The following is a 22,902-nucleotide window of genomic DNA, read 5'->3' on the forward strand; positions in this document are numbered from 1 at the left end:
TGATTGGCGGGTGTCAGTTTCTCCAACTTTAGTTAAATCGGATTTGACCGAGGAGGTCCTTGGATGAGGTTAAATAGCAACTCATATATCTCCGTTGTGGTGTTTGCGTAAGTAAGATGCGATCCTACTAGATACCCATGGTCACCACGTAAAACATGCAACAACAAAATTAGAGGACGTCTAACTTGTTTTTGCAGGGTATGCTTGTGATGTGATATGGCCAATGATGTGATGTGATATATTGGATGTATGAGATGATCATGTTGTAACAGATAATATCGACTTGCACGTCGATGGTACGGCAACCGGCAGGAGCCATAGGGTTGTCTTTATACTAATGTTTGTGCTTGCAGATGCGTTTACTATTTTGCTAGGATGTAGCTGTAGTAGTAATAGCATGAGTACCACGACAACCCCAATGGCGACATGTTGATGGAGATCATGGTGTGGCGCTGGTGACAAGAAGATCGTGCCGGTGCTTGGTGATGGAGATCAAGGAGCACGTGATGATGGCCATATCATGTCACTTATGAATTGCATGTGATGTTAATCCTTTTATGCACCTTATTTTGCTTAGAACGACGGTATCATTATGAGGTGATCTCTCACTAAAATTTCAAGACGAAATTGTGTTATCCCCGACTGTGCACCGTTGCTACAGTTCGTCGTTTCGAGACACCACGTGATGATCGGGTGTGATAGACACAACGTTCACATACAACGGGTGCAAAACAGTTGCGCACGCGGAACACTCGGGTTAAGCTTGACGAGCCTAGCATGTGCAGACATGGCCTCGGAACACATGAGACCGAAAGGTCGATCATGAATCATATAGATGATATGATTAGCATGGGGATGCTTACCACTGAAACTATGCTCAACTCACGTGATGATCGGACTTGAGCTAGTGTAAGTGGATCATGAACCACTCAAATGACTAGAGAGATGTACTTTTTGAGTGGGAGTTTAGCGAGTAATTTGATTAAGTTAAACTCTAATTATCTTGAACATAGTCTAAGTCCACTTTGAATATATTTGTGTTGTAGATCATGGCTCACGCGACACTCACCCTGAATTTTAATACGTTCCTAGAGAAAGCTAAGTTGAAAGATGATGGAAGCAACTTTGTAGACTGGGCTCGTAATCTTAAGCTAATCTTACAAGCTGGGAAGAAGGATTATGTCCTTAATGCTGCGCTAGGAGATGAACCACCCGCTACAGCTGATCAGGATGTTAAGAACGCTTGGTTAGCACGTAAGGAGGACTACTCAGTAGTTCAATGTGCAGTCTTGTATGGTTTAGAACCGGGACTTCAACGTCGCTTTGAGCATCATGGAGCATTTGAGATGTTCCAAGAGTTGAAGTTTATCTTTCAGAAGAACGCCCGGATCGGAGGTATGAGACCTCCGATAAATTCTATGCTTGCAAGATGGAGGAAAACTCGTCTGTCAGTGATCATGTGCTCAAAATGTCTGGGTACTCAAACCGTCTAGCTGAGCTGGGGATTGAACTCCCGCAAGAAGCTATCACTGACAGAATCCTTCAATCACTGCCGCCAAGCTATAAAGGCTTTGTGTTGAACTACAACATGCAAGGGTTGAACAAGTCTCCCGGCGAGTTGTTTGCGATGCTGAAACTCGCAGAGTCTGAACTCCGTAAAGAGCATCAAGTGTTGATGGTGAATAAGACCACTAGTTTCAAGAGAAACGGCAAAGGCAAGAAGGGTAATTCAAAGAAGAGAGGCAAGACTGTTGCCAATCCAACGAAGAAACCCAAAGCTGGACCTAAGCCTGAAACAGAGTGTTACTATTGCAAGGGTATGGGTCACTGGAAGCGCAATTGCCCCAAGTATCTGGCTGATAAGAAGGCGGCCAAAGAAAAATCAGGTATATTTGATATACATGTTATTGATGTGTACTTAACCGGCTCTCGTAGTAGTGCCTGGGTATTCGATATCGGTTCTGTTGCTCATATTTGCAACTCGAAACAGGAACTGCGGAATAGACGAAGGCTGGCAAAAGATGAAGTGACGATGCGCGTAGGAAATGGTTCCAAGGTTGATGCAATCGCCGTCGGCACCGTTTCACTTCAGTTACCATCAGGATTAGTTATGAACTTGAATCATTGTTATTTATTGCCTACGTTGAACATGAACATTATATCTGGATCTTGTTTATTGCGAGACGGTTACTCTTTTAAGTCAGAGAATAATGGTTGTTCTATTTCTATGAGTAACATCTTTTATGGTCATGCACGCAATGTGAGAGGATTGTTCATATTGAATCTTGATAGCGATACACACATACATAACATTGAGACCAAAAGAGTTAGAGTTAACAATGATAGCGCCATATTTTTGTGGCACTGCCGCTTAGGTCATATTGGTGTAAAGCGCATGAAGAAACTCCATGTCGATGGACTTTTGGAGTCACTTGACTTTGATTCACTTGACACGTGCGAACCATGCCTCATGGGCAAGATGACTAAAACTCCGTTCTCCGGAACAATGGAGCGTGCAAGTGACTTGTTTGAAATCATACATACCGATGTGTGTGGTCCGATGAGCGTAGAGGCACGCGGCGGATATCGTTATTTTCTCACCTTCACTGACGATTTGAGTAGATATGGTTATGTCTACTTAATGAAGCACAAGTCTGAAACATTTGAAAAGTTCAAGCAATTTCAGAGTGAAGTTGAAAATCATCGTAACAAGAAGATCAAGTTCCTACGGTCTGATCGTGGGGGTGAATATCTGAGTTTCGAGTTTGGTGCTCACTTAAGACAATGTGGAATTGTTTCACAGTTGACACCGCCTGGAACACCACAGCGTAATGGTGTGTCCGAATGTCGTAATCGTACTTTATTAGAGATGGTGCGATCTATGATGTCTCTTACCGATTTGCCATTATCATTTTGGGGTTATGCATTAGAAACAGCTGCATTCACTTTAAATAGGGCATCATCAAAATCCGTTGAGACAACACCATACGAACTGTGGTATGGCAAAAGGCCAAAGTTGTCGTTTCTTAAAGTTTGGGGATGTGATGCTTATGTCAAAAAGCTTCAGCCTGAAAAGCTGGAACCCAAAGCGGAAAGGTGCATCTTCATAGGTTACCCAAAAGAGACAGTTGGGTACACCTTCTATCTCAAATCCGAGGGCAAAGTGTTTGTTGTTAAAAACGGAGCTTTTCTCGAGAAGGAGTTTCTCTCGAGAGAATTGAGTGGGAGGAAGATAGAACTTGACGAGGTTGTCGAACCTCTCATCCCTCTAGATGGTGGCGTAGGGCAAGGGGAAACCTCTGTCGTTGCGACGCCGGTTGAGGAGGAAGTTAATGATGATGATCATGAAACTCCGGTTCAAGTTTTTGTCGAACCACACAGGTCGATGAGACCACGTGCTGCTCCAGAGTGGTACGGTAATCCTGTCTTATCAATCATGTTGTTGGACAACAATGAACCTGCGAATTATGAAGAAGCAATGGTGGGCCCAGATTCCAACAAATGGCTAGAAGCCATGAAGTCCGAGATAGGATCCATGTATGAGAACAAAGTGTGGACTTTGGAAGTACTGCCTGAGGGCCGCAAGGCTATTCAGAACAAATGGATCTTTAAGAGGAAGACGGACGTTGACGGCAATGTGACCGTTTATAAAGCTCGACTTGTGGCAAAGGGTTTTTCACAAGTTCAAGGAGTTGACTACGATGAGACATTCTCACCCGTAGCGATGCTTAAGTCCGTCAGAATCATGTTAGCAATAGCTGCATTTTTCGATTATGAAATCTGGCAGATGGATGTCAAAACGGCGTTCCTTAACGGTTTCCTTAAGGAAGAGTTGTATATGATGCAACCCGAAGGTTTTGTCGATCCTGAGAATGCTAACAAGGTGTGCAAGCTACAGCGATCCATTTATGGACTGGTGCAAGCATCTCGGAGTTGGAACAAACGCTTTGATGAGGTGATCAAAGCATTTGGGTTTATACAAGTGGTTGGAGAATCTTGTATTTACAAGAAAGTGAGTGGGAGCTCTGTGGCATTTGTAATATTATATGTGGATGACATATTGCTGACTGGAAACAACGTAGAGTTTTTGGAGAGCATAAAGGATTACTTGAATAAAAGTTTCTCAATGAAGGACCTAGGAGAAGCTGCTTACATTCTCGGCATTAAGATCTACACGGATAGATCAAAATGCCTGATAGGACTTTCACAAAGCACATACCTTGATAAAGTTTTGAAGAGGTACAAAATGGAACAGTCCAAGAAAGGGTTCTTGCCAGTTTTACAAGGTACGAGATTGAGTAAGACTGAGTGCCCAGCAACTGATGAGGATAGAGAGCATATGTGCACCGTCCCCTATGCTTCAGCCATAGGTTCTATCATGTATGCAATGTTGTGCACTAGACCGGACGTTAGCCTAGACATAAGTATGGCAGGTAGGTTCCAGAGTAATCCAGGAGTGGATCACTGGACGGCGGTCAAGAATATCCTGAAGTACCTGAAAAGGACTAAGGAGATGTTTCTCGTGTATGGAGGTGACGAAGAGATCGCCGTAAAAGGTTACGTCGATGCAAGCTTTGACACAGATCCGGACGACTCTAAGTGGCAAACCGGATACGTATTTATTCTTAATGGGGGTGCGGTAAGCTGGTGCAGTTCCAAGCGAAGCGTCGTAGCAGATTCTACATGTGAAGCGGAGTACATGGCTGCCTCGGAGGCGGCTAAGGAGGGTCTCTGGATGAAGCAGTTCATGACGGATCTTGGAGTAGTGCCAAGCGCACTGAATCCAATAACCTTGTTCTATGACAACACTGGTGCCATTGCCTTAGCAAAGGAACCACGGTTTCACAAGAAGTCCAGACACATCAAACGACGCTTCAACCTCATCCGCGACTACGTCGAAGGAGAGGACGTAAATATATGCAAAGTGCACACGGATCTGAATGTAGCAGACCCGCTGACTAAACCTCTTCCACGGGCAAAGCATGATCAACACCAGAACCGTATGGGTGTTAGATTTATTACAATGTAATTCGCATGATGATGCGAGGGCTAGATTATTGACTCTAGCGCAAGTGGGAGACTGTTGGAATTATGCCCTAGAGGCAATAATAAATATAGTTATTATTATAATTCCTGTATCAAGATAATCGTTTATTATCCATGCTATAATTGTATTTAATGAAGACTCATTTACATGTGTGGATACATAGACAAAACACTGTCCCTAGAAAGCCTCTAGTTGGCTAGCCAGTTGATCAAAGATAGTCAGTGTCTTCTGATTATGAACAAGGTGTTGTTGCTTGATAACTGGATCACGTCATTAGGAGAATCACGTGATGGACTAGACCCAAACTAATAGACGTAGCATGTTGATCGTGTCATTTTGTTGCTACTGTTTTCTGCGTGTCAAGTATTTGTTCCTATGACCATGAGATCATATAACTCACTAAAACCGGAGGAATACTTTGTGTGTATCAAACGTCGCAATGTGACTGGGTTACTAGAAAGATGCTCTACAGGTATCTCCGAAGGTGTTCGTTGAGTTAGTATAGATCGAGACTGGGATTTGCCACTCCGTGTGACGGAGAGGTATCTCGGGGCCCACTCGGTAATACAACATCACACACAAGCCTTGCAAGCAATGTGACTTAGTGTAAGTTGCGGGATCTTGTATTACGGAACGAGTAAAGAGACTTGCCGGTAAACGAGATTGAAATAGGTATACGGATACTGACGATCGAATCTCGGGCAAGTAACATACCGAAGGACAAAGGGAATGACATACGGGATTATATGAATCCTTGGCACTAAGGTTCAAACGATAAGATCTTCATAGAATATGTAGGATCCAATATGGGCATCCAGGTCCCGCTATTGGATATTGACCGAGGAGTCTCTCGGGTCATGTCTACATAGTTCTCGAACCCGCAGGGCCTGCACACTTAAGGTTCGACATTGTTTTATGCGTATTTGAGTTATATGGTTGGTTACCGAATGTTGTTCGGAGTCCCGGATGATATCACGGATGTCACGAGGGTTTCCAGAATGGTCCGGAAACGAAGATTGATATATAGGATGACCTCATTTGATTACCGGAAGGTTTTCGGAGTTACCGGGACTGTACCGGGAATGACGAATGGGTTCCGGGAGTTCACCGGGGGGGCAAACCACCCCGGGGAAGCCCATAGTCCTTGGGGGTGGCACACCAGCCTTTAGTGGTCTGGTGGGACAGCCCAAGAAGGCCCTATGCACCATAGGAAGAAAATCAAAGAGAAAAGAAAAGAAAAAGGAGGAGGTGGGAAAGGGAAGAAGGACTCCACCTTCCAAACCAAGTGGGATTCGGTTTGGAAGGGGAGACCTTCCCCCCTTGGCTCGGCCGAAACCCTTAGGGGTCCTTGGACCCCAAGGCAAGGCTCCCCCTCTTCCCCCTATATATACGGAGGTTTTAGGGCTGATTTGAGACGACTTTTCCACGGCAGCCCGACCACATACCTCCACGGTTTTTCCTCTAGATCGCGTTTCTGCGGAGCTCGGGCGGAGCCCTGCTGAGACGAGATCATCACCAACCTCCGGAGCGCCGTCACGCTGCCGGAGAACTCTTCTAGCTCTCCGTCTCTCTTGCTGGATCAAGAAGGCCGAGATCATCGTCGAGCTGTACGTGTGCTGAACGCGGAGGTGTCGTCCGTTCGGCAGTAGATCGTGGGACGGATCGCGGGACGGTTCGCGGGGCGGATCGAGGGACGTGAGGACGTTCCACTACATCAACCGCGTTCACTAACGCTTCTGCTATACGGTCTACAAGGGTACGTAGATCACACATCCCCTCTCGTAGATGGACATCACCATGATAGGTCTTCGTGCGCGTAGGAAAATTTTTGTTTCCCATGCGACGTTCCCCAACAAATGTCGCTCTGGGCTGAAACTCCTCCACGTGGTGATGATGTCATGTGACTTATTGCTCTAGTGGTCATCAGTGGAGTTGACAGAAGTGCATAGGTGAATGCTTCTGTCGAGGTATGCTCAGCTGGTGGGGTCGACACTGGAGTAACATGTGGTGCACGTGCAGTGGTGGCAGGTGGAGCAAACACTATTGCTCACGACTGTGGCACTAGCGCTGCTGCAGATCTAGCCATGGTAGTGAACTGCGTAGTGGTAGGAGGAATAGTATCATCGTCACTGACTCCGTCCATATCCTTCTGCAACTGCTGTACTATAGCTGAATCTTCGTCACCTTGACATCAAGATCATGAATCTTTGTCTTGACAACTCTCTCTAGGCTAGCTTGGTTCTTGATGATGTCACCTAGGCTCTGCTTGATCTTGTGTGTGGCACTCATGAGATAGGACATCTAGTGAGACTTGGTCTTGAGCACAGGAGCACTAGCAGCTCTAGCAGCCTCTGCTGGGCCAAAGCCTCTATGTCTGCGTGAATTGTAGATCAAGTGGTATGGGAAGGTTCCATCATCACAACGTTGTCCTCGAACTCTGGTTGAAGCGGCAAGTGCAGACGATCTAGCTGATAAACCTTGATACCAACCTTGAAGTTGATGAGCATTTGAATGTAAGGAGCATATCCACATGATCTGTTCTAGTCAACTACAGTCCTCTTGATGGTCCCAACAATAGCTTCCATCATTCTAAATCTTCTGTTCCTATCAACCAAGTGCAACATGTTGATTGAAAATCCTCTGATCATCTTCTCATCACCTGACTCAGGCATCAAGGTGTATCTCATAATGGTGTTGGAGGTGGCAAGTCCTGCCAATAGGAAATATACTAAGCCAAGTTTGTGAGACTTTAGTAATTCCTTTGGGATAGGTGTGTACATGGTGTCCATAGAGTCGTTTCCCTTCTTAGACTCTCCATACACATCCACATCACCTTCTTTAACCTTTCGGGCACAAATAAGCATGCCCCACTCATCCATTGTGGACTCGTACGTGACTCTCTCACTCATCCACATAATTATTCCGTCGGGGTATAAGTGTGTAGTGGAGTAGAACTATAATAAGATCGTCAATCCAAGCACCCAACTCCTTACCTACGAAGGCATCAATGCCCATAAGTCTGACTCTCGTGCACATGAGGGGGTAGTTAGCATTTGCATCAATGTACTTCGAGTCAACATATCTCATGTAAGTTACTCTCGGGCTCTTCTCAAGGAGCACTGTCTCACGGAAGTCCTATTGCTCCTTGGTGTGGAAGCGATAGTCCATCACAGTTTTTCTCCTAGTGGCATAGGGATCAATAGCTCTCTACCTTATCAAACATTGATCTTTCCTTTCCTTCATGTTTTCAGCCACTCGATGAGCATCATTGTGTTCACGCAATGTTGCTCTTAGCTCTTTAGTACTAGTAACTCATCATCATCAACCTCAAAATTTCCTTCATGCACTTGGGCCTTGTTCTTCTCAGCTACACATACAATTCTTGTAGTCCTCCCCTTTGGCTTGGGGGCAGGAGCAATCTTGGAGGTAGTGGCAGCCTTCTTAGGCATAGCATCTGCCATGAGTTTTTGCTACTTGGCAGGAGGGGTTGTGTTGCTAGGTATGCCTCCCCAGCTTCAGTTGGTTCCTCATACATTGATGTTTTCCTGCCTTAAACATGGAAAATCCTCTTCCATGCCCTCTTCACTCCTGGTTTCTTGGGCAAAGATTTATCTGCATCTCATCCTCGAGGCGTCTCTAATCTGAGTGTGTTGCCCCTTTTAGTTGCAGTAGATGTTGATATCTTCCTTGTAGCCAACCTTTCTTTCTAAGTACCTTCATATTCCTTTCTCATTGGCTGATTTTTGGAGGTGACCTCCTCACGAGCAAAGTCCTAACCATCATCATCAGAATTTCTCCTCATCCTAGCTCTTGTGTCAGCTTTGGGAAGTCTAGGAGAACTCCTTTCCACCTCATGGAAACTCTCCTCAACGCTAGTGCCACCCTCCACGCCAACACTTGGCTCAATAGATATGTCATGGCTATCCTCTGAAGCAGACAAACTGAACATTGATCGTGTGAATTACATTCAGAAGAGTTGAGTAGATGATCACAAAATTCAGAAGTTTTTGCAAAAAATTGAACTCAAAATTCAGTTATAGGGTTTTAAAATACGCATTTAAGAATCTCGGAGTTTTAGATTTTTCAAGCACAGAGGCAACAACATAAACTTGGCCACGCCATCTCGATTTCATCGTGGCGTGTCCAGTTCTATCCATAGTGCTCACACAACTAGTGAAATCATGCATCGGTGGCACCTATAAGATCTTCTCGGTTTCACCGAGACGTCCTTTGTCTTGTGGCCGAAACCACATCGGTGACACAGAAACTTCCCAATCCAAGCATCTAAGGTGTGTATTGCACAAACCTAACCCTAATTTTTTTGCTCAAATCAAACCTATTGAGGTTTTTGCGAGGATAATAAGTTTCATATGGTGGCAAGATATAAGGGATGATCTTCTGCGCATGAATCAGAAAAGGAGCGCAAAAGAGATCAAGGTTTCACCCCAATTTGGTGAAACCTCTCAACAACAACAATGGAAGAGGAGATTTCCGTTGATGGCGGTGAAATCCGACATCGAGGGAGCGTTGGAGGCGAAGGCGATGGTCCGTGGACCTTGGTGACGGAAGCAATGGGGTGCGGGAGCAAGGAGGTTTGAAGAATTTTTTAAAGTCCCTGCCATGAAATTTATATACCCATCCACTGTGAGTGACACCGATAAAAACAAATCGGTGGCTCTGAAGTGCTTAACTTCGAAAGACAGAGCAACTCGGTGACATCGATAAGTTTTGATTGGTGTTACCAAGGTGGAAAATTTGACCAATTGATACGTCTCCAACATATCTATAAATTTTTATCGTTCCATGCTATTATATTATCAACTTTGGGTGTTTTATACGCATGAATATGCTATTTTATATTATTTTTGGGACTAACCTATTGACCTAGAGCCCAGTGCCACTTCCTGTTTTTTCCTTGTTTTTGACCTTTTTCACATAGGAATATCAAACGGAGTCCAAACGGAATAAAACTTTCGTCGTGATTTTTTATGGAAAATATCAAAAATATGAGAAGAAAAAGATACCAGAGGGGAGTCCCGAGGAAGCCACGAGCCAGGGAGGCACGCCCACCCCCCCTAGGCGCGCCTGGGGGGCTCGTGACTCCCTCGTGGGTCCCCTGACTTGTTCTCGACGCCATCCGCTCCTATAAATACAAAAACCTCCAGAAATAAACCTAGATCGGGAGTTCCGCCGCCGCAAGCCTTTGTAGCCACCAAAAACCAATCGGGAGCCCGTTCCGGCACCCTGCCGGAGGGGGAATCCATCTCCGATGGCCATCTTCATCATCCCAGCGATCTCCATGACGAGGAGGGAGTAGTTCTCCCTCGGGGCTGAGGGTATGTACCAGTAGTTATGTGTTTGATCTCTCTATCTCGTGTTCTTGAGATGTCATGATCTCGATGTACCGCGGGCTTTGCTACTATAGTTGGATCCTATGATGTTCTTCCCCCTCTCCCTTCTTGCAATGAATTGAGTTTCCCCTTTGAAGTTGTCTTATCGGATAAAGTCTTTAAGAACACTTGATGTATGTCTTGCACGTGTCTATCTGTGGTGACAATGGGATATTCATGTGAGTACTTGATGTATGCTATGGTGATCAACTTGCGGGTTTCGTGACATCGGGAACCTATGCATATGGGTTGGCACACGTTTTGACTCTCCGGTAGAAACTTTGGGGCACTCTTTGAAGTTCTATGTGTTGGTTGAATAGATGATTCTGAGATTGCGTGATGCATATCGTATAATCATGCCCACGGATACTTGAGGTGACAATGGAGTATCTAGGTGACATTAGGGTCTTGGTTGATGTGTGTCTTAAGGTGTTATTCTAGTACGAACTCTAGGATAGATTGAACGGAAAGAATAGCTTCGTGTTATTTTACTACGGACTCTTGAATAGATCAATCAGAAAGAATAACTTTGTGGTGGTTTCGTACCAGACAATAATCTCTTCGTTTGTTCTCCTCAAATAGTGACTTTGGAGTGACTCTTTGTTGCATGTTGAGGGCTAGTTATATGATCCAATTATGTTATCATTGTTGAGAGAACTTCACTAGGCCTTGTTTCCACGTATTGCAATACCGTTCATGCTCACTTTTATTATTAATTACCTTGCTGTTTTTATAATTTCAGATTACAAAAACCTATATATAATATCCATATTGCACTTGTATCATCATCTCTTCGCCGAACTAGTGCACCTATACAACTTACCATTATATTGGGTGTGTTGGGGACACAAGAGACTCTTTGTTATTTGGTTGCAGGGTTGCTTGAGAGAGACCATCTTCATCCTACGCCTCCCACGGATTGATAAACCTTAGGTCACCCACTTGAGGGAAAATTGCTATTGTCCTACAAACCTCTGCACTTGGAGGCCCAACAACGTCTACAAGGATAAGGTTGCGTAGTAGACATCACCAATCCAAATTCTTTCGGTGAGACCAAATGTGTAGGCATTGGCCTTACCCAAAAACACTTAGAAGGTTTTGGAAGTCACACATAGAAGTATTGATAGCTCCGAGTGCTCCTCACACGAAGGGTCTGAAATAACTTATTCAAATTTTGTGATGAAGCATGAAAGAATTTGATAAAAGATAGAATAGATAGCTAGATGGGCTAGTTAGGCCTTGATGTCTACTACGCAACTTTATTCTTGTAGACGTTGTTGGACCTCCAAGTCTACAGTTTTGTAGGACAGCAGCAAATTTCCCATAAGTGGATGACCTAAGGTTTATCAATCCATGGGAGGTGTAGGATGAAGATGGTCTCTCTCAAACAACACTGCAATCAAATACAAGAAATCTCTTGTGTCCCCAACACACCCAATACAGTAGAAAATTATATAGGTGCACTAGTTGAGCAAAGAGATGGTGATATAAGTGTACTATGGATAGTAGAAATGGTTTTTATAATCTGAATAAATAAAAACAGCAAGGTAGAAAGTAGTAAACAGCGATAAAAATGATATATTAAGTCTTGGAAACCGGGCCTAGGGTTCATACTTTCACTAGTGCAATCTCTCAACAATGCTAACATGGTAGAATCATATGATCATCCCTTAACAAGCAACAAAGAATCACTCCAAAGTTCATAAGTAGCAGAGAACATAAGATGAAATTGTTGTACACACTGAACCACCTCAAAGTTATTCTTTTCGATCAATCTTTTGAGCTATTCATGTAAGTGTCACAAACAGTCCTAGAGTTTGTACTAGAATAACACCTATGATATGTATCAATCAAGCCTCATGTCACCTAGATACTCCGATGTCACCTCAAGTACCTGTGGGTTAATTATTTGGCATGCATCAAACAATTTTAGATTCATCAGACTCAATCCAACACAAAGAATTTCAAAGAGTACCCCAAGATTTCTATCGAAGAAAGTTGGATAAGAACGTGTATCAACCCCTATGCATAGATTACCCCAATGTCACCTTGGGAATCCGCAATTTGAGTACAACAACATATATCAAGTGAATCAATAGAACACCCCATTGTCACCAGGGTATCCACACGCAAGACATACATCAAGTGATCTCAAATCCAATATTCAATCCTACATACCAAAATCTCAAAGGGAAAGATACAATTCATGGCATCAATATAGAAAGGGACAAACACCATATGATCTAACTGTATTAACAAAGCATGTGATACATCAAGATCCTGACATCTCAAGGACACGAGAGAGAGAGAGAGATCAAACACATACCTATTGCTACATACCCTCAACCCCGACGGTGAACTACTCCCTCCTTGTCATGGTGTTTGTCGGGATGATGAAGATGGCCACCTGTGATGATTCACCCCTTGCTACCTCTTGAGTTTGTGTTGGATTTCCCTTGAAGAGGAAAGGGTTATGTAGCGAAGTAGATAAGTATATCCCTCAGTTTGTTGAGAACCAAGGTATCAATCTAGTAGGAGGAACAAACAAGACTCCAATAGTAGTACCTACACAAATAATCAAACACTTGCACCCAACGCTATAAAGGGATTGTCAATCCCTTGAGAGTTATTTGCAAGGATGAGATCTGATAGAAATAGGTATAGAATATTGATAGATCTGAAAGTAAAACTAAAGTAAATAAATTGCAGCAAAGTATTTTTGGTATTTTTGGTTTATAGATCTGAAAATATGATATGGAAAATATACCCAAGGCCATAGGTTTCACTGGAGGCTTCTCTCATAGAGGAAAATAATACGGTGGGCGACCAAATTACTGTTGAGTAATTGATAGAAAATAAAATAATTATGAAGATATCCAAGGCAATGATTATGCATATAGGCATCACATCCGTATCAAGTAGACCGAAACGATTCTGCATCTACTACTATTACTCCACACATCAACCGACTCCTGCCTGCATCTAGAGTATTAAGTTCATGAAGAACGGAGTAACGCATTGATGACTACTACGGAACCTTCTCCTTGTAGACGTTGTTGGGCCTCCAAGTGCAGAGGGTTGTAGGACAGTAGCAATTTTCCCTCAAGTGGGTGACCTAAGGTTTATCAATCCGCGGGAGGCGTAGGATGAAGATGGTCTCTCTCAAACAACCCTGCAACCAAATAACAAAGAGTCTCTTGTGTCCCCAACACACCCAATACAATGGTAAATTGTATAGGTGCACTAGTTCGGCGAAGATATGGTGAAACAAGTGCAATATGGATGGTAGATATAGGTTTTTGTAATCTGAAATTACAAAAACAGCAAGGTAACAAATGGTAAAAGTGAGCACGAATGGTATTGCAATGCGTGGAAACAAGGTCTAGGGTTCATACTTTCACTAGTGAAGTTCTCTCAACAATAATAACATAATTGGATCATATAACTAGCCCTCAACATGCAACAAAGAGTCACTCCAAAGTTACTAATAGCGGGGAACAAACGAAGAGATTATTGTCGGGTACGAAACCACCACAAAGTTATTCTTTCTGATCGATCTATTCAAGAGTTCGTAGTAAAATAACACGAAGCTATTCTTTCCGTTCAATCCATCATAGAGTTCGTACTAGAATAACACCTTAATATACATATCAGCCAAGACCCTAATGTCACCTAGATACTCCATTGTCACCTCAAGTATCCGTGGGCATGATTATACGATATGCATTACATAATCTCAGAATCATCTATTCAACCAACACATAGAACTTCAAAGAGTGCCCCAAAGTTTCTACCAGAGAGTCAAAACGTGTGCCAGCCCCTGTGCATAGGTTCCCAATGTCACGAACCCGCAAGTTGATCACCAAAACATACATCAAGTACTCACATGAATCCATGTGTGCCAACCCATATGCGTAGGTTCCCAATTGTCACAAACCCGCAACTTGACCACAGTAGATAGACACGTGCAACACATACATCAAGTGTTCTCAAAGACTCAATCCGATAAGATAACTCCAAAGGGGAAACTCAATTCATTACAAGAGGGAGAGGGGAACGAACATCATAAGATCCAACTATAGTAGCAAAGCCCATGGTACATCGAGATCAAGACATCTCAAGAACATGAGAGAGAGAGATCAAACACATAGCTACTAGTACATACCCTCAGCCCCGAGGGGGAACTACTCCCTCCTCGTCATGGAGATCGCCGGGATGATGAAGATGGCCACCGGAGATGGATTACCCCTCCGGCAGGGTGCCGGAACGGGCTCTAGATTGGTTTTTGGTGGCTACAGAGGCTTGCGGCGATGGAACTCCCGATCTAGGTTTCTTTTGGGGGGTTTCTGAATTTATAGGAATTTATGGCGGTGGAATTGCGTCAGTTGGGCCCACGAGGAGGTCACAAGCCTGCTCGCCACCACCGGGGGGGTGGCGGCGTGAGGGCTTTGACTCCCTGGTGGCCCATCTGGCCTTCTCCCAAAGCTTCGGGGGTCTCTTTTGATCCAAAAAAAATCATCGTAAAGTTTCATTCCATTTGAACTCCGTCTGAAAATGGGCCAAAAACACGAAAAAAAATAGAAACTGGCACTTGGCACTGAGTTAATACGTTAGTCCCAAAAAAGATATAAAATAGCATATTCATGCATATAAAACATCCAAAGTTGACAAGATAATAGCATGGAACCATCAAAGATTATAGATACGTTGGAGACGTATCAAGCATCCCCAAGCTTAACTCCTGCTCGTCCTCGAGTAGGGAAGTGATAAAGAATGAATTTTTGATGTGGAATGCTACCTAGCATAGTTGTCCTTTGTAACTTCTCTCACGTGACATGAATGTTCAGATCTGTTAGATTCAAAACAATTGTTTGCTATTGATGTGGAGACAATAATACTTCCTGCAAACTAGCAAGGTAATCATGAACTTTCAAAATAACAAGGCCAAAAGAAAGTTATCCCTACAAAATCATATATTATGTCTATGCTCTATCATCCTTGCACAACAAATTTAAATCATGCACAACCCCAATATTGGCCAAGTAATTGTTTTCACACTTTTACTTTCTCAAACTTTTTCAACTCTCACGCAATACATGAGCGTGAGCCATGGTTTTAGCACTATAAGTGGAATGGAGTGTGGTGGAGGTTGCAAGACAAAAAAAGGAGAAGATGATCACATTAACTAGGCATATCAATAAGCTGTGGATATGCTCATCAATAAATATCAATGTGAATGAGTAGGGATTGACATACAAATGATGCACTAGAGCTAAGAGTATGTGAAAGCTCTTAAAGAAAACTAGTGGGTGTGCATCCAACTTGCTTGCTCACGAAGACCTAAGGAAATTTTGAGGAAGCCTATCATTGGAATATACAAGCCAAGTTTTATAATGAAAATTTCCCACTAGCTATATGGTGGTGACAAAACGAGAGACTCTCAATCATGAAGATCATGGTGCTTAATATGCACAAGTGTGGAAAAGTGGTAGCATTGTCCCTTCTCTCTTTTTCTCTCATTTTTTTGGTGGGATCTTTGGCCTCTCTTTTTTTGGTGGGCATCTTTGGCCTCTTTTATTTCCTCACATGGGACAATGCTCCATCAATGATGATCATCACACTTTCAACTCAAAACTTAGAGCAACGATGACTCTATATGGAATGCCTTCGGTAGTGTACCGTGACAATGATCTAGCATGGCATAGACATTAATGGAAACATCATGCTAGCTATCTTATGATCATGCAATGGCAATGTAGACGTGGTGGCACATGTCATGATGGTAGTTGCATGGCAATATATCTCGGAATGACTTTGAAAAATCCATAGTAGGTAGGTATGGTGGCTGTTTTGAGGGAGGCTAATGGTGGGTTTTGTGCACCGGCGAAAGTTGCACGACACTAAGAAGATAGTGATGGTGGAAGGTGAAAGTGCATCTAAACCATGGACTCAACATTAGTCATGAAGAACTCATATACCTGTTGCGAAAGTTTTATTAGTAATCGAAACAAAGCATTCAACGCATACTCCTAGGGGAAGGGTTGGTAGGTATAAACCATCGCACGATCCCGACCGCCACGCAAAGGATGACAATCAAAAGACTAATCATGCTCAGACTTCATCACATAGCGGTTCACCATACGTGTATGCTACGGGAATCACTAACTCCAACACAAGTATTTCTAGATCCACAACACCTTACTAGCATGACTTCAATATTACCATAACCACAACTCAAAACTAATTGAGATGAATCAAACTTCTCTAACTATTCAATGCACATGAAGGTGGAAGTTTTCGTATCCCTTTGGATAACTACCCCTTTTGAGACTACTTTCAAAGCATATATCAACTACCAAGCCACGCACCGTTGTGCTCTAAAATATATAAGTGAAGCACATAGAGCAAAAGTATCTAGCTCAAAAGATATAAGTGAAGCACATGTGAGCTGAATTGTCTACCAAAAGATATAAGTGAAGCTCGACAAAATCACGGTGTGTGCATGTCTCTCTCTCTAGGTGTGCAGCAAGGATGATTGTGACACAACAAAAATAAAAGACTCCTACGATACAAGACGCTCCAAGCAAAAACACATAACATGTGGTGAATAAAAATATAGCCCCAAGTAACGTTACCGATGGATTGAAGACGAAAGAGGGGATGCCTTCCCGGGGCATCCCCAAGCTTAGGCTTTTACGGCATCTTTGAATCTCCTGGGGTGCCTTGGGCATCCCCAAGCTTGAGCTCTTTCCACTCTTTATCTTTTTGTCCATAAGAACTTCACCCAAAACTTGAAAACTTCACAACACGAAACTTAAACAGAAACTCGTGATAACATTAGTATGAGAAAGCAAACCACCACTTCCTTAGGTACTGTAGCAAACTTAAATTCTACTTATGCTCATGTTGGGTTACTGTATTTTCAATCTTCCATGGCTAATATCCTCCGGTACTATCCATAGTTTCATCAAAATAAGCAACCAACTCAACAAAAACAGAATCTGTTAACAGCAGACTAGTCTGTAGCAATCTGTATATTTCGTATACTTATGGTACTTCAAAAATTCTGAAAAATTACGAGTCTGAAGAAATTGCATAGAAATCAGTAGCAAAAATAATCAACTCAAAATATCTTACAGAATAAAAATGAAAATTCTTTTCTTGAGCAGAAAGTTTCTGTCTTTTTCCAGCATGATCAAACAATCATCACCAAGACTAATCATAACGGTTTTGCTTGGCACAAACACAAAAATAAACACAAAAGACACAATCATAACCGAATTATGATGGTCCAGAGAAAACAAAACAGGAAGAAAAAAGCAAATAAAAATTTATTCATTGGGTTGCCTCCCAACAAGCGCTATCGTTTAACACCCTTAGCTAGGCACTGATTTCAATGATGCTCACATAAAAGGTAAGGATTGAAACACAACGAGAGCATCATGGAGCAAATGGCTAGCACATTTAAGTCTAGCCCACTTCCTATGCATAGGGATTTTGTGATCAAACAATTTACTGGGGCAAGAATCAACTAGCATAGGAAGGCAAAACAAGCATAGCTTCAAAAATTTCAACATATGGAGAGGAAACTTGATACTATTGCAATAAGTAGAAGCATATGATCCTCTCTCATAGTAATTTTCAGTAGCATCATGAATGAATTCAACAATATAACCAGCACCTAAAGCATTCTTTTCATGATCTAAAAGCATAGAAATTTTACTACTCTCCACATAAGGAAATCTATTCTCAAGAATAGTGGTGGGAGTATCGTAAAAGACTTGAGCACTAAAAATTGTGTCCACAATGAAAAAGCAAGGTTTAGCAAAGGGGTTCTCGAGAGTATGACAAGTTTTATCATCCATCTTCTTTAAAGCATAAGTATCCTCACAATAATCATCATAGATAGGGGGCATGCTTTCATCAAAATGATTTTGATCATTCAAAGTGGAAGAGCTAAAAAGATCATCTTCATCAAATATAGCATCCCCAAGCTTGTGGCTTTGCATATCATTAGCATCATGGGTATTCAAAGAATTCATGATAAGAATATTGCAATCATGCTCATCATTCACATATTCTATGCCAATCATTCTATATAATTCTTCTTTCAGCACTTGAGCACAATTTTCCTTCCCATCATGCTCACGAAAGACATTGAAAAGATGGAGCATATGAGGCATCCTCAATTCCATTTTTTTGTAGTTTTCTAGTGAAAGAACAAGAAACAAAAAGATTTGATTGCAAGATCTAAAGATATACCTTCAAGCGCTAACCTCCACGGCAACGGCGCCAGAAAAGAGCTTGATGTCTACTACGCAACCTTCTCCTTGTAGACGTTGTTGGGCCTCCAAGTGCAGAGGGTTGTTGGCCAGTAGCAATTTTCCCTCAAGTGGGTGACCTAAGGTTTATCAATCCGCGGGAGGCGTAGGATGAAGATGGTCTCTCTCAAACAACCCTGCAACCAAATAACAAAGAGTCTCTTGTGTCCCCAACACACAGAATAGAATGGTAAATTGTATAGGTGCACTAGTTCGGCGAAGAGATGGTGAAACAAGTGCAATATGGATGGTAGATATAGGTTTTTGTAATCTGAAATTACAAAAACAGCAAGGTAACAAATGGTAAAAGTGAGCACGAACGGTATTGCAATGCGTGGAAACAAGGCCTAGGGTTCAGACTTTCACTAGTGAAGTTCTCTCAACAATGATAACATAATTGGATCATATAACTAGCCCTCAACATGCAACAAAGAGTCACTCCAGAGTCACTAATAGCGGGGAACAAACTAAGAGATTATTGTCGGGTACGAAACCACCACAAAGTTATTCTTTCTGATTGATCTATTCAAGAGTCCGTAGTAAAATAACACGAAGCTATTCTTTTCGTTCAATCCATCATAGAGTTCGTACTAGAATAACACCTTAAGATACATATCAACCAAGACCCTAATGTCACCTAGATACTCCATTGTCACCTCAAGTATCCGTGGGCATGATTATACGATATGCATCACATAATCTCAGAATCATCTATTCAACCAACACATAGAACTTCAAAGAGTGCCCCAAAGTTTCTACCAGAGAGTCAAAACGTGTGCCAACCCCTGTGCATAGGTTCCCAATGTCACGAACCCGCAAGTTGATCACCAAAATATACATCAAGTACTCACATGAATCCACGTGTGCCAACACATATGCATAGGTTCCCAATTGTCACAAACCCGCAAGTTGATCACAGCAGATAGACACGTGCAATACATACATCAAGTGTTCTCAAAGACTCAATCCGATAAGATAATTCCAAAGGGGAAACTCAATTCATTACAAGAGGGAGAGGGGGAAGAACATCATAAGATCCAACTATGGTAGCAAAGCCCATGGTACATCGAGATCAAGAAATCTCAAGAACATGAGAGAGAGAGAGAGATCAAACACATAGCTACTGGTACATACCCTCAGCCCCGAGGGAGAACTACTCCCTCCTCGTCATGGAGATCGCCGGGATGATGAAGATGGCCAGCGGAGATGGATTCCCCCTCCGGCAGGGTGCCGGAACAGGCTCCAGATTGGTTTTTTGTGGCTACAGAGGCTTGCGGCGGCGGAACTCCCGATCTAGGTTTCTTTTTGGTTGTTTCTGAATTTATAGGAATTTATGGCGCTGGAATTGCGTCAGTTGGGCCCACGAGGAGGTCACAAGCCTGCTCGCCACCAGCGGGGGGGTGGTGGCGGCGTGAGGGCTTGTGACTCCCTCGTGGCCCATCTGGCCTTCTCCCAAAGCTTCGGGGGTCTCTTTTTGTCCAAAAAAATCATCGTAAAGTTTCATTCCATTTGGACTCTGTCTGAAAATGGGCCAAAAACACAAAAAAAACAGAAACTGGTACTTGGCACTGAGTTAATAGGTTAGTCCCAAAAAAGATATAAAATAGCATATTCATGCATATAAAACATCCAAAGTTTACGAGATAATAGCATGGAACCATCAAAAATTATAGATACGTTGGAGATGTATCACGCATTAAGTAAGATGACATGATGTAGAGGGATAAACTCAATCAATATGATGAAAACCCCATATTTTTACCCTTGATGGCAACAATACAATACGTGCCTTTCTACCCCTACTGTCACTGGGTGAGGACACCACAAGATTGAACCCAAAACTAAGCACTTCTCCCATTGCAAGAATTACCAATCTAGTTGGCCAAACCAAATGAATAATTCGAAGAGACTTGCAAAGATATGAAATCATGCATATAAGAATTCAGAAGAGACTCAAATACTATTCATGGATAATCTGAACATAAACTCACAATTCATCGGATCTCAACAAACACACCGCAAAAGAGTATTACATCGGATAGATCATGAAGATCATGAAGAACATGGTATTGAAGATCAAAGAGAGAGAGGAAGTCATCTAGCTACTAGCTATGGACCCGTAGGTCTATGGTGAACTACTCACACATCATGAGAGGGGCAATGGAGTTGATGTAGATGCCCTCCATGATCAATTCCCTCTCCGGCAGATTACCGGAAAAGGCTCCCAGATTGGATCTCTCGGGAACAGAGGCTCCCGACGACGTAGAAGTATTCTTGTGGCTCTTTTTTGTGTTTCTGGAATATTTGGGAATTTATAAGCCAATAATTAGGGTTAGGAGACCTGCAGGGGGCCTACAAGCTAGGGGGGCGGCCACCCCCAGGGCGCACCCTGCAGGCTTGTGGCCTCCCGGTAACTGCCTTGCCCCCTACTCCAAGTTTGTTGTGTGTCTTCTGGTCTAGAAAAAATCTTTCCGGAGATTTTATTCCGTTTGTACTCCGTTTAATATTCCTTATGTGCAATATTCAAATACGTGGAAAACACAGAAACTGGCACTAGGCTCTAGATTAATAGGTTAGTCCCAAAAATAATAATAATAAATGGCATATAAATGCATACAAAACATCAAAAACATATAATATAATAGCATGGAACAATCAAAAATTATAGATACGTTGGAGACGTATCAGTATCCCAAGCTTAATTCCTGCTCGTCCTCGAGTAGGTAAAAGATAAAAACATAATTTTGATGTGGAATTCTACCTAACATATTTATCCATGTAATATTCTCTAATGTGGCATGAATATTCAGATCCATAAGACTCAAAACAAAAGTCTATATTGACATAAAAACAATAATACTTCAAGCATACTAATAAGGTAATTGCTTCCTTTTGAAACAGCATGGTCTTAGAAAGTTATCCCTACAAAATCATATGGTCTGGCTATGCTCCATATTCACCACACAAAGTATCTAAATCATGCACAACCCCGGAGAAAGTCAAGCAATGGTTTCACACTTTTTATGTTCTCAAACCTATTCAACTCACACGCAATACATGAGCGTGAGCCATGGATATATTACTATAGGTGGAATAGAATGTGGTGGAGGTTACAAAAAGAAAGGAAGAAGATAGTCTCACATCAACTAGGCATATCAACGGGCTATGGAGATGCCCATAAATAGATATTAATGTGAGTGAGTAGGGAATGCCATGCAACAAATGCACTAGAGCTATAAGTGTATGAAAACTCAAAAAAGGAAACTAAGTGGTTGTGCAAAAGGTGTATACCACTAGTTATATGACAGTGACAACATAGGAGACTCTCTATGAATAACATGGTGCTACTTTGAAGCACAAGTGTGGAAAAACATAGTAGCATTGTCCCTTCTCTCTTTCTCTCATTTTTTTCTCTTTTTTTATTTTTTTCCTCTTTTTTGAATGGGCTTCTATGGCCTCTTTTATTTTTTATGGGCTCCGCTGGCCTCTTCTATTTTTTTGTAAAGTCCGGAGACTCATCCCAACTTGTGAGGGAATCATAGCTTCCATCATCCCTTTTTCTCACACGGGACAATGCTCTAATAATACAAAATTATCACACTTTTATTTACTTATAACTAAAAAGATTACAACTCGATAGCTAGAACAGAGTATGACAAGCAATATGGAAGTGATGGTGTTTGTCATAAAAACGGGACGGTGGTGTTGCATGGCAATATATCTCAAAATGGCTATGAAAATGCCATAATAGGTAGGTGTGGTTTCTATTTTGAGGAAAATATATGGTGGCTGTTTTGAGGAAGGTTCGTTTAATGTATCGGCGAAAGTTGCACGGTACTAGAGAGGCTAGCAAAGGTGGAAGGGTGAGAGTGCGTATAATCCATGAACTCAACATTAGTCATAAAGAACTCACATACTTATTGCAAAAGCATATTAGTTATCGAAGCAAAGTATTAGATGCATGCTCCTAGGAGAAGGGTTGGTAGGAGTTAACCATGGCACGATCCCGACCTCCACACAAAGATTGACAATCATTAAACAAGTCATGCTCCGACTTCATCACATAGCGGTTCACCATACGTGCATGCTACGGGAATCACAAGCTTCAACACAAGTATTTTTTTTCTAATACACAATTACTTAC

The sequence above is a fragment of the Hordeum vulgare genome, chromosome 5H (assembly GCF_904849725.1).
Source record: "Hordeum vulgare subsp. vulgare chromosome 5H, MorexV3_pseudomolecules_assembly, whole genome shotgun sequence".
Classification (NCBI taxonomy): domain Eukaryota; kingdom Viridiplantae; phylum Streptophyta; class Magnoliopsida; order Poales; family Poaceae; genus Hordeum; species Hordeum vulgare.